The 11,716-nt window shown below is 39.5% G+C and overlaps 1 long non-coding RNA gene across 1 annotated transcript; it reads right to left on the bottom strand.

Annotated features, from left to right (window-relative positions):
• Positions 1-6,276: 6,276 nt before the first annotated feature.
• On the bottom strand, positions 6,277-11,474 carry LOC122996526. The gene is made up of 3 exons (XR_006407016.1): positions 8,302-11,474; positions 7,421-7,840; positions 6,277-7,086 (listed from the first exon to the last, which is right to left on the bottom strand). It is a non-coding gene; the product is annotated as an uncharacterized LOC122996526 (long non-coding RNA).
• Positions 11,475-11,716: the final 242 nt, after the last annotated feature.

The raw sequence follows: 11,716 nt of genomic DNA on the forward strand, positions 1-11,716 counted from the left end.
GAGGTGAAGAGATGAGGACAAAAAGAGAAGCAGTGTGGAAAAGAGAAAACGTGGTAATGAAAAGAAAAGGGGAAAAAAAAAGATTTTAGGGAAATAGAAGAGAGAGAGAGAATGGAGTCAGGCTCTGCTCTGCCCCCATTACAAAAAGCGAATACCTTTTCTGATTGGATTTCTTTCAGCACCACTTGCATTTATGCTTGTGTGTGTGTGTGTGTGTGTGTGTGTGTGTGTGTGTGTGTGTGTGTGTGTGTGTGTGTGTGTGCGTGTGTGTGTTCTTTTTAGGCACTATCTGAAAGGAGATTTTTATGTGCAGCTGCTGTCGTATCAACGTTTTGAAAAGTTTTATTTTTTAAGAATTTCAGTCTTTAAAGCCTTACATAATAAGTAACTGGGTGATCATTTTGAGGGATCCACTGGTCAACCTCGTCAACTGCTTGAGAATTTATACTGCAGCTCTTTTTGAGTCAATGTCTTCTAGACTTTTTTGGACCGCAGCACCTCTTCGGAGGAAATTTTTTCTTACGGCATCCCGAGCCACCTAATCCCCATTATAACTCACAAAGCCTTCATGTACACAGAAGCTTATTGGTTTTAACAGTTTCATATTAGGCCTATATTATATCAATACTACTATACAAGTTTAATAATACAGATTTATTCTCAATCACTCAGAATAAAAGGCAACAGATAAATAATTTTACTTAAAATAAACAATGAATACAAGTACATGAATACATTATATATACATATATACATACATTATATATGAATACATTCATATGTTAAATGTATTTCTTTCATTTTCTTCAATTAAATTGAGCCTATTTAAGAAGTACAATGAAAAAACCAAACAAAAACAATCCCACAGAAAATTTGCAGGTATTTTAATGGGACATGTGAGCTGCTGTTGATGTGTAGCGAGAGAACAACCTGCAGGTCTGACTCCACTGACAGGCGGTCTCTTCTTCGTCATGTATTCATATATACCAGCAATGAGAGAGCCACATAACACAAACATGAATCGGGAACATTTAACAGTGACTATATGCACAGACGATGATGGATATCTGTCTACCACAAGCAGCCAAAACATGTCTGTTAGCTGATTAGTAGTTTTCTCAGTTGGCTGAGATTCATTCGTCTCTGTGTTGAGAGCTGAGATGTTTCAGCGTTTCTTTGAGCTGTTTTTTGTGTCAAGTCTTTCCATTGCTGCTCTGATGTTCGCTTTCTTTCTGACTGCTGAGCTCCTGCAAAATTCCTGAGCCAGAAAGTGTGTTGTGTTACTATGACAGTGAGTTATCATTTCTTTTTTTCATACAGTGATTTCAATATTTTTTGCTTATTTATTCTGTTATGTTCGAAAACAGAACATAAAACATAGTTAATATAAATGTTGCGGATATTTTATTGTGGTGAAATATTATTAAAAATAGATGAACAATGACCCACTCTAACCCCTAACCCTAATCCAACCCTAACTCTAACCCTAACCCAACCCTAACCCACTAACCCTAACCCTAACCCAACCCTAACCCTAACCCTAACCCAACAACCCTAACCCTAACCCACCAGTCCTAACCCACTAACCCTAACCCTAACCCAACCCTAACCCACTAGTCCTAACCCACTAACCCTAACCCTAACTCTAACTCAACCCTAACCCACTAACCCTAACCCAACCCTAACCCACCAGTCCTAACCCACTAACCCTAACCCACTAACCCTAACCCTAACCCACCAGTCCTAACCCACTAACCCTAACCCAACCCTAACCCTAACCCAACAACCCTAACCCTAACCCACTAACCCTAACCCACCAGTCCTAACCCACTAACCCTAACCCTAACCCAACCCTAACCCACCAGTCCTAACCCACTAACCCTAACCCTAATCCTAACTCTAACTCAACCCTAACCCTAACCCACTAACCCTAACCCTAACCCAACCCTAACCCACCAGTCCTAACCCACTAACCCTAACCCACTAACCCTAACTCTAACTCAACCCTAACCCTAACCCTAACCCACTAACCCTAACCCACTAACCCTAACCCTAACCCTAACCCACCAGTCCTAACCCACTAACCCTAACCCTAACTCTAACTCAACCCTAACCCTAACCCACTAACCCTAACCCAACCCTAACCCACCAGTCCTAACCCACTAACCCTAACTCAACCCTAACCCTAACCCACTAACCCTAACCCTAACCCAACCCTAACCCACCAGTCCTAACCCACTAACCCTAACCCTAACCCTAACTCTAACTCAACCCTAACCCACTAACCCTAACCCTAACCCAACCCTAACCCACCAGTCCTAACCCACTAACCCTAACCCACTAACCCTAACTCTAACTCAACCCTAACCCTAACCCTAACCCACCAGTCCTAACCCACTAACCCTAACCCTAACCCAACCCTAACTCTAACTCAACCCTAACCCTAACCCACTAACCCTAACCCTAACCCTAACCCAACCCTAACCCACCAGTCCTAACCCACTAACCCTAACCCTAACCCTAACTCTAACTCAACCCTAACCCTAACCCACTAACCCTAACCCTAACCCAACCCTAACCCACCAGTCCTAACCCACTAACCCTAACCCACTAACCCTAACTCTAACTCAACCCTAACCCTAACCCTAACCCACCAGTCCTAACCCACTAACCCTAACCCTAACCCAACCCTAACTCTAACTCAACCCTAACCCTAACCCAACAACCCTTACCCACTAACCCTAACCCAACCCTAACCCTAATCCTAACCCTAACCCACTAACCCACTAACCCTAACCCAACAAACCCTAACCCACTAACCCTAACCCAACCCTAACCCACTAACCCTAACCCAAGCCCTAACCCTAACGCCCTGATGCCCTAACCCTAACACCCTGATGCCCTAACCCCCTAACCCTAACCCCACTGCTCTAATGCTCGATTGTCTTGTCTGGCTTGTAAGTCACTTTGGATAAAAACATCTGCCAAATGACAAAATGTAAAATATAAATGTAAATGTTGAATTCTGAAGGATTTGATTTAAATCCTTCTCGTAACTAGTCTCCTACGTATCAATCATAAAATATATCACACATCTGAAGTGGAAGACGCTCTAACTTCCGTTTCACTGTGACTTTGTGACGTGGTGAAAATTAGAGCTACTTCACTATGAGCTGTGACCTGTTGCTGCATGTTTTAATTCTCTCTCATCCATTTTTTTTCCTGTTTGTCTTCATGAAGCATGTTGTTTGCACTGACATTGTGCTCTTTCCACAAAGGTTAATGAGACCAGGCTAATGTGCTGTCAGTATATATGACCAGTGTAGATATTCAGAGCTAACTGGCCCCAGTCTTTCTCTTTATACCCGTTAGTTTTAAATGTCATCAAATTATTACAGCCTGTCAACAGCAAAGGGCTTCACACGTGTTCATATAGGCAAAGTTAATTAACAACACGGTTCCCTGAAGAACGCTTGTGGGCTCAAATTAAGAGTCAAAATCATAAGACAAACTAAAATTTAACATAGAAATAGCAGCAAGCGGGAAGTTTCTATTTGTGGTAATATGACAATAACAAATAATTTTCCGAGTCATGTCTGGAGGCAGACACTATTGCATTGCAACACATGGCACTGAGAAATAATATGAATAGTGACAGGAAAACTAGGGCTGCTAATATTAATAATTTGGATAAAAGAAAGCAAACAGATGTCCTCTTATTCATTAGCAGGGGGCACAAACGATGACAAGTGGTTGTGGTGTTATCCATGTAAGCCAACCCCATTGCTCTGTTCGGGGTGTAATAGCAGGGGATAATAGCTTCTCAATTATTCATATTGCCCCTGCGCTCTGTGGAGAATACTGTCACACAGCCACTATATGTCTTGATCTAATTAGCTAGAGGAGAGATGGGAGCAGGAGGAAGAGAAAAAGGGGATGGAGGGATGGAAAGAGGGGAAGGAAAACAGCAGGACACAGAGAGAGCAGTAGAGAAAATGGGGGTAAAACAGGGAAGGGAAGACATCAAGAAAGGGAAGAGAGAAGGGTGGAAGTTGTGTTTTGCCTGGAAGCTTTGTAAACACTCATCAAACGGTGTTTGTTGTAGAGTACTTCCTGAGTCTACGGAACTTCCTCTTCATGACTTCCATATTATGTGGATTGTGTGTGTTTGTGTGTACAGCTACTTGTGCAATATTCATATATAGGCTATGTCTCTGGTGAATAGTAAAGCAACTTCATCATCATGTTAAAAGCAGATGTTTTTGTTATCCTGTGTCTAACCGGTTCTTGTGTTAAGAACTCAGATAAGTCAATCCAATAATTCAACAACAGCACCTCAATAACACCAGCAATGGTTGAAAAATATCAAATTGATAAGTTATCAGTTTCAAGATGTCATGTTTTTTTTGTGTATCTGAGGGTGGCAGAGTTGAAGATGCCAAGATTTTCGTTGGGAGTGATGGAGATGGACAGGATTAGGAATGAGTATATTAGAGGGACAGCTCAGGTTGGATGATTTGGCAAGAGGAAAAGGCAAGAGGAAAAGAGGAAGACCAAAGAGGAGGTTTATGGAGATGGTGAGAGAAGACATGCAGGAGGTTGGTGCAACAGAAGAAGATGCAGAAGACAGGAAGAGACGGAAATGGATGATCTGCTGTGGTGACCCCGTAGCAGGAACAGCCAAAAGAAGATGTTTCTTGTGTATTAAATAATCCTGTACTGTATGTGGTTTAGTAGTAAGATTTTTGTCCCATAAAATTTGAGATGACCCTCACCTGTTTTGTGTGCACAGATTATAGTCCAGACAGTAAGTATTTTGACAGCTACACATTTTTGTTCCTCTGCACATACAATATGAAATACAATAATGGATAGTACATTAAAGTGCCAAGTCTCAGCTTTAATTTGAGTAGGTTTACATCAATATAGAAAGAACTGTGTGGAAGATGTAGCCTTTTTAACACGTTGTTCCCAAAATTTAGGGGTTCAAAAGTGGACAATTGGCGATTAAATGTTTCTTGGGCAGCTGTGTGTCATTTAAACATTAGTTTACGCACAAAAGAGCTCACACAACGCTCAGAGTTGATTGAAAGTTGAGAGTTGCCGTTTAGTTTGAGTTGATGTTGTCTGTCAATATGAGGAGTAAAGAGGTGTCCATACAAGTGAAGATAATAATGAGGCTGGACAAAAGCAAAAATCTGTCAGAGAGATATCAAAGGAAGTTGGGTCAAAATCAACTGTTAGGTACACTCTAAAAAAAGCAGTTCTTCACAGGAAAAGCTGGGAGATGGAGAAGTCTTGTGGGTGAGCATAAAATCATTTGCATGAAGAAAAAGCCCTCTATGACTGTGCAGCATGTCAAGAATGTTCTCAAGGATGCACGTGTTTCCTCGTCAACCATCAAGAGAAGATGTCATGACCATAACCTCAGAGAATCCACCACAAGATGCAAACCCCCGGTATGCTCGTTAACCCAAAATTATGCATGTTGACACATGAAAACCAATGAAGAAAAATGATATAACTTAAGAGGAAATCATCATCTGGAAAACATTAGTTGCTACTGAAAGGAAAATTTGAGGTATAGAAAAGCTTTGCTATTATTGTCAACAGTGAGAAGAAGTGTTTAGATAAATGTTGACAGTATGAAGAACTTAGTCAAGTTCATGCTTATTAAATTAAATGCAGCAGTTCAGGCTCATGTTGGGTTACTGCACCAAAACTCCAACACAGAAACAGACTCTGGTCACATGCAACTGAACAGTTTTTTTTTTTAATAAGCGCAGACGCCTCTTTCTTGTAAGTGCAGAGTAAACAGAGCCAACACACAGACCTGTCATATATCTGCTGTGAGTGCAACTTAACCAGAGCTGACAGGTAGAATACAGCCGACTGCCAGTTACGAAACAATATCAGACTCTGGAAAACATCGGAGAGACAGAAGTATGAACCAAACATGAAAAAACAGAGTAAATAATGAAAAAAGGGGAAATGAGTTCTTATGAAAGCACATAAATATATACAGTGAATACCGCAGTGTCAGCATGGGCTGATGGCAGTGACTGACTGCTTGTAAAGTAAGGAGAGGGATGAAAAAGGGAAAACGGGACATTATTAAAATGCAAAGAAACAGAGGCCTGACAGGCAGGGCTCTACCTCCCAGAGCTGTCCCAAAATGAATGTGGATCGTCCCAAATTTAAAATCTTTGTTTTTTCTGCATTATCATTAGTTAAAACCATTCAAAGTGACCTTTAACATAAATAAAACACCATATATTAGATGATGAATCATCAACTTTTTTGTTTAAATTCATCCGACAAGATTAGATTAGAGCTTGACAAGCTTCTGCACAGCCAGTAACGGGGCGGGTCCAGGTCTAATTAGTCTTGGAACTGGGGTCTTCTGGTCTTGCAGCCAATGTGCCACCAGTTGGTGACTGCTTTCTCTGCATTGAATTGCTGTGCAGGAGGGCCATGAACTGAGATGTGCAGGAGAAACCTAAGCATCTCGTTAGAAAAGCAAGACCTCCAGTCTGACTTAATTCTCCTCATGCTGGAGAGTCGACGCTCGCGGCGAAATGAACTCATGGGGAACACTTGTGTGATCTCCACTATAACCTTCATGTGCTCAAAGGATCTTCCCTTCCAAGAGAACCCTGAAGTAGCCGCTGACACAGCACCTGGGGTTCAAGGTGCCTGTAGTGACGCTGAACAAGGACTTTCAGGTCAAAACACTCTTAGCTGCCATGACAGAAGTAAAGTCCCCACATACTGCAATGATGGATTGAAAATGCTTCATGAATTCAATGAGTTCAGCATTGCCAAATGGCTGCCAGGTCAGTTTGTCTTCTGGCCAGTTAGACAGATCAAAGAGGGTGGAGGTTGCCTTCAGAATTCCTGTCACCAGATTCCCAAATGACACTGACAGAAGCCTACACAGGTTGTTGATGAGGCGAAGCGTTAGTGAGTTAATGGTAGAATTATCAGTTTCTCTCCTGTTGAGCTGTACATTCTTCCAGGTGTTTCCAGGTCCATCCTTATTCAGTAACTTCTGGAGCCTTGGGTCTGGGTCTGTCTAGATAACCACTGTAATCCATAAAAATGAAAAACTTTTAAGGTATGTTACAGTATATTGTGATTATAATAATAAATATTTGAAATGTGTATTATACATAAAATATGGAATATTTACTATGGCGTTGAAAACCTTCCATATCGCATTGGCTTACATTATTTACATTTAAAATATTTCTTATTTTATAATCACAGCACAATATACTTTTTCAATAATATAATCACAAGTTACAAAATATCTATACAATACAGTTTTTCATATTTAGGGCTTATATAAATAGCAGTTTTAGCAATTCACATAGAAAATAATAATGTTCGGCAATTAAACGAAATAAATGTTACTTACCTGCATGGCTTGTGTTGTCGTTTGTAGTCCATCAGAGACCATCTGCAAGGTCAGCCCATCCCTCTGAAACAGCAGGTTGAGCTGATTCAGCTCCTGAAGAATGTCCAACACCAAGTGAATGAACACCACCATCTTGTACTGTATCAAGGACCGATGAACGGAACATGCTCTCTCTTTCATTACTCCACTGGTCTGTTTTGAGTTTTCTTTAGCAGCATGAGCACCTTCACAGTCTGAATGAAATGCTGTATTTTGCCACCAGCCACACCAACAAAAAGGTTGTTCCCTTTTGCAAGACTGGGAAAAGCACTGCAGCTTTTGCAGAACATCATGTCTGTCTCTGCATCAAATTCATCAAATGGGAAGGTTTTCTTCCACTTTTGCCTCATATTTGCTTGAGCTTGAAGCATTTGAGGTAATCTACAAATAGAAAAGTAGAAGTTTTGCGATACAGTGTATAGCCAACAGTATACTAACATGGATTTACAGAAAATAAATGCTTCAACAATTTAACTTAATAGAAAAGTGGTAATGTTACTGTATTCATTCATTAATTCGTACTTATTGCTTATTTGCTAGCTCAACCTAAAGAACAAGATTCATATAATGTAATAATGTTTTTCAAGAGATGTCATTGGGGCTTTATGTCCCATAAGGGATGAAGAGGAGTGAGTAAGTAGTGTGTCTACTGTTAGTAACACAATTTGAGCTGTTGCGGGACTTTGACTCCTCATAGTTAATGTTACCTTACGTTATCGTCAATGCAAATGTCGGCTGCTGACTCGTTAGCTAGCAAGAAAGCAATTAACAGTAATGTTACCGTTAACATCAAACAATCTAATGTTAACTGGTAATGTTAACATTAATACTAACAAGCTTACCTCATTAACTTGGGTTGAATTCCCCGTTGCAGTTGCGGCTGTCGTGAGGTCAGAAGCTAGCGGTTGAGGGTCTGGCTCTGTTTTCTTGATGTAATGTTAAAAAATTGCAGTATCCCACCATGGGATGCCATTGCCGTTGTGTATTATACTGACAGTCAATACTGGTGGTGACAGACATCTGACAGGATTTCACGGGTGTAGCCGATGTTACTCAGTAATATTTGCGCATGTGTGTGTGTGTGTATGTTGTCAAGGAGATTTAATAAGAACTGTGTGTGCTATACAAAGCTTGCAGTCAGTTTCATTTTCATTGCTGTCTGTTAACATTTGCAGGGTTTTTTTTTCCCCGACACGACTTGTCGCAAATTCGTCCCATATTTACATCCTTCCAATCCTATTTTTATTTTATTTATTTTTATTTTTAAGAGGGAGGTCCTTAAGCTCGAGCCCCGTTAGCAGGAATCAACACTTCAAAATAAAACTTTATGTAAAAGGAAGTAAATAAGCTAAAAAGACTGCTACTACTGCTACTCTTAATTGTCATTTTACTGGCAAAAACACAAAAATACTGGTAAATGAAGTGGACAGTTATATTAGACTCACTGAGTTCTATTGTATTCTATTCTATGCTATTCTATTCTATTCTATTCAATTCTATTCTATTCCAAGCCATCAGCCCCCACTGATAAATGAAGTGGCCAGTCAGGTTATGCTAATTGATGTCTCCTCCTTTGCTTCCTTCCTCTTTTTTCCAAAGTTCAATTACACTCATCCACTGCCATCCATCACCGGAATGAAGCTGGCTGTGGGGCTAAATTAAATGTGCCAATTTCAATTAGCCAGCGAGAGGCAGTGTAGGGGACAGAGGTGACTGCGGTGGAAATTGGTTAGTGGAAGGGGATTCAAAAATAGGGTTGGGGGTGGGAGGGGTGGGGTGTTTGGGAAGCGGAACTGCTCTACGCTGCTGTTTTTATTCCCGCCTCTCCTATGTGAGACTGTTTATGAATTATTGCAGCTTTCTGATTTGTTTAAAGTCACTCTAAAGAAAAAAAGTGCCATCTGAAGTTGTTGTTGTGCGGATGTTTCAGTGCTGCTTTGCATTGTGGGATGGATAATGATGTTACTTCGAGGCAAAGCTAACCTCTTGCACTGTTTTGTTCATAAAAAAAAACATAACAAAACCAATAAACGAGGGTTGAGAAGTTGAGCAGACTACATGAAATTGGATCAAATTACTGCATGCAAAAAATAGATTTCCGCTAGATCTGCTGAGAAAACAAGACCATCCAAAACTTGGATGTTTGTGCAGCTAAAATGCTGCATAAAACATAAAAGTTATAATTTCATACAACTTTTAACAAAAAAAACCCCCTGGGATTCAGTACCATGCAGTTTTAGTTTTAGTTTATATAAGTATATAAATACCTGTACCTTATGTGACCTGCTGTAATGAGAAGTAGCAACACATTCAGAGAGCAGCGGCCTGCTGTCATCATGTCAGCTGTGCAGTTATTCAACACTAAATGAGGAAAAATCAAAGCAGTAAAATGTGAGAAAAAAAGCGTGACAGCATTTCAAAACATCTGTGTTGTAAGGTTCAACACTGCAAACATTTGCAGAAAGATCATGAAATGTGATGAAGATTTACAAGAACGAATAAAGAAAAATGTGTGCTGGGGCAACAAACTTGTTGGAAGGAGAGACGAAGCGTGAGAAACTCCAGACAACAACAAAAGAAAACAAAGCTGATGAGGGACACAAAATCACTGATTTTTTTGCGGTGGACAACCAATCCCTTTCCATGTGGTTTCCACACTTAATTGAACATCTCGTACTTTGCTAACCAATAGTAAATAGCTGTCCCACATAAGCCAGTGAATTCCTCTAAAAATGCTTGGTAAATTTTGCAGTGGTGACATTAAAAGCTAACATATGGAGCTCAAACTTGGCTCTTCTCATCAAGTTTCACACAACCTAATAGACCTGTTCTGCATTGCAGAAGTGCTAAAAGCTAAACTATGTGATTCATGTCTTATATGAAAATGCAATAGCATATCAATGGCTTATTAACAGAAAAAGAGATTAGCAGTTTGTTAGCTGTATCGGCGGATATTCCATGCTATTTAAAGGGGGTGGACACAATAATGTCTTGACTGAGCATAATATTCACAAATTATTGATTTATTGGATTACATTAAATTTGTCGTCTGTTGTGCCATTATTAATACTTTACACGTTTAGGACATCATGCTCTTTTCTCTAATCTCATGGGATAAAACAAGCTTTCTTTGACTCCAAAATGAGGAGGTGAGTGAATTCCACAGAGACGGGTGAATATTTCACCCAGGACCTACACGAACTGACCTCTTCACCCAAGTGGGGGTCTGACAGCACGAACCTGACCACAGCCAAACACTGACAAAATGGAGGTCAAACAGACCTTTGAAGAGACCATTTCTGACCAATAACTAAAATTACTGCCTGAACTAAAAGCATAAATGACCTTTGGGGTCATTTGAACCAGAGAAAGGACCAGACCACTCCACGCAAACATGGACGCAAACTCCTTATCTCATAAACTCTAGTTCACATTCCTGAGTGATACCTCACTGCTTCTCTTGTATTTCAGCAGAAATTTAATAACTGTGAAAGTAAATGTATAATCAGTCTATGAACCATGTTGTTTATCATACAAATGCATAAAGAAAGTATAACTTTGACAACTGTGTGGTAATGTATTGATGAGATATTAAAATTTGATTTTATCATATTTTTACAACATGTGACAATAGTGCTCTCCATCGATAAGGTAAGAACTCCATATTTAATTTTTAAATGTGACTAATGAATGTTTATATGGTCACTATGTAAGTGTTCACTACTGACCTGATGGACAATTATATTTTGATAGGAACATGAGACAAGAAGTCATACTGAATGTTTGTTATTGAAATACTAGTCATGTTGAGTTATATTTGGGAAATTATGTCTCTCAAAGTTTAATCTAGTCATATAATGTTGCTTTGCCTTTTATTTCACTATGGTACTTGATGTCTAGATTGTTTGAGAAGTTAAATCAATGAAGGTTGAATGTTTAAATACGAGATGAGCGTTAATGTAAATGTTAATGTTTGGTCTATTCATAAACATATATATACACTATGTTTTTGAATGGTTTGATAATATAATGCCATCTACAATGCTGGTAGGAAGGATTGATTATGAAGTGAATGCATAATGCTAAACTGTTTTCCTGAATAGTTTTACAATATATTATTATCTACAATTTGACATGAAGTATTCAGACATAATGACTATGAAGTGTGATCATGTGCGTAAACTTTAAAACTAGTTTCCAAATTGGTGTAACATTTAAATCATCATGGACACTTTCCTCCGTCAAATCATGATTTTT

This window comes from Thunnus albacares, chromosome 14 (assembly GCF_914725855.1).
Source record: "Thunnus albacares chromosome 14, fThuAlb1.1, whole genome shotgun sequence".
NCBI classification, from domain to species: domain Eukaryota; kingdom Metazoa; phylum Chordata; class Actinopteri; order Scombriformes; family Scombridae; genus Thunnus; species Thunnus albacares.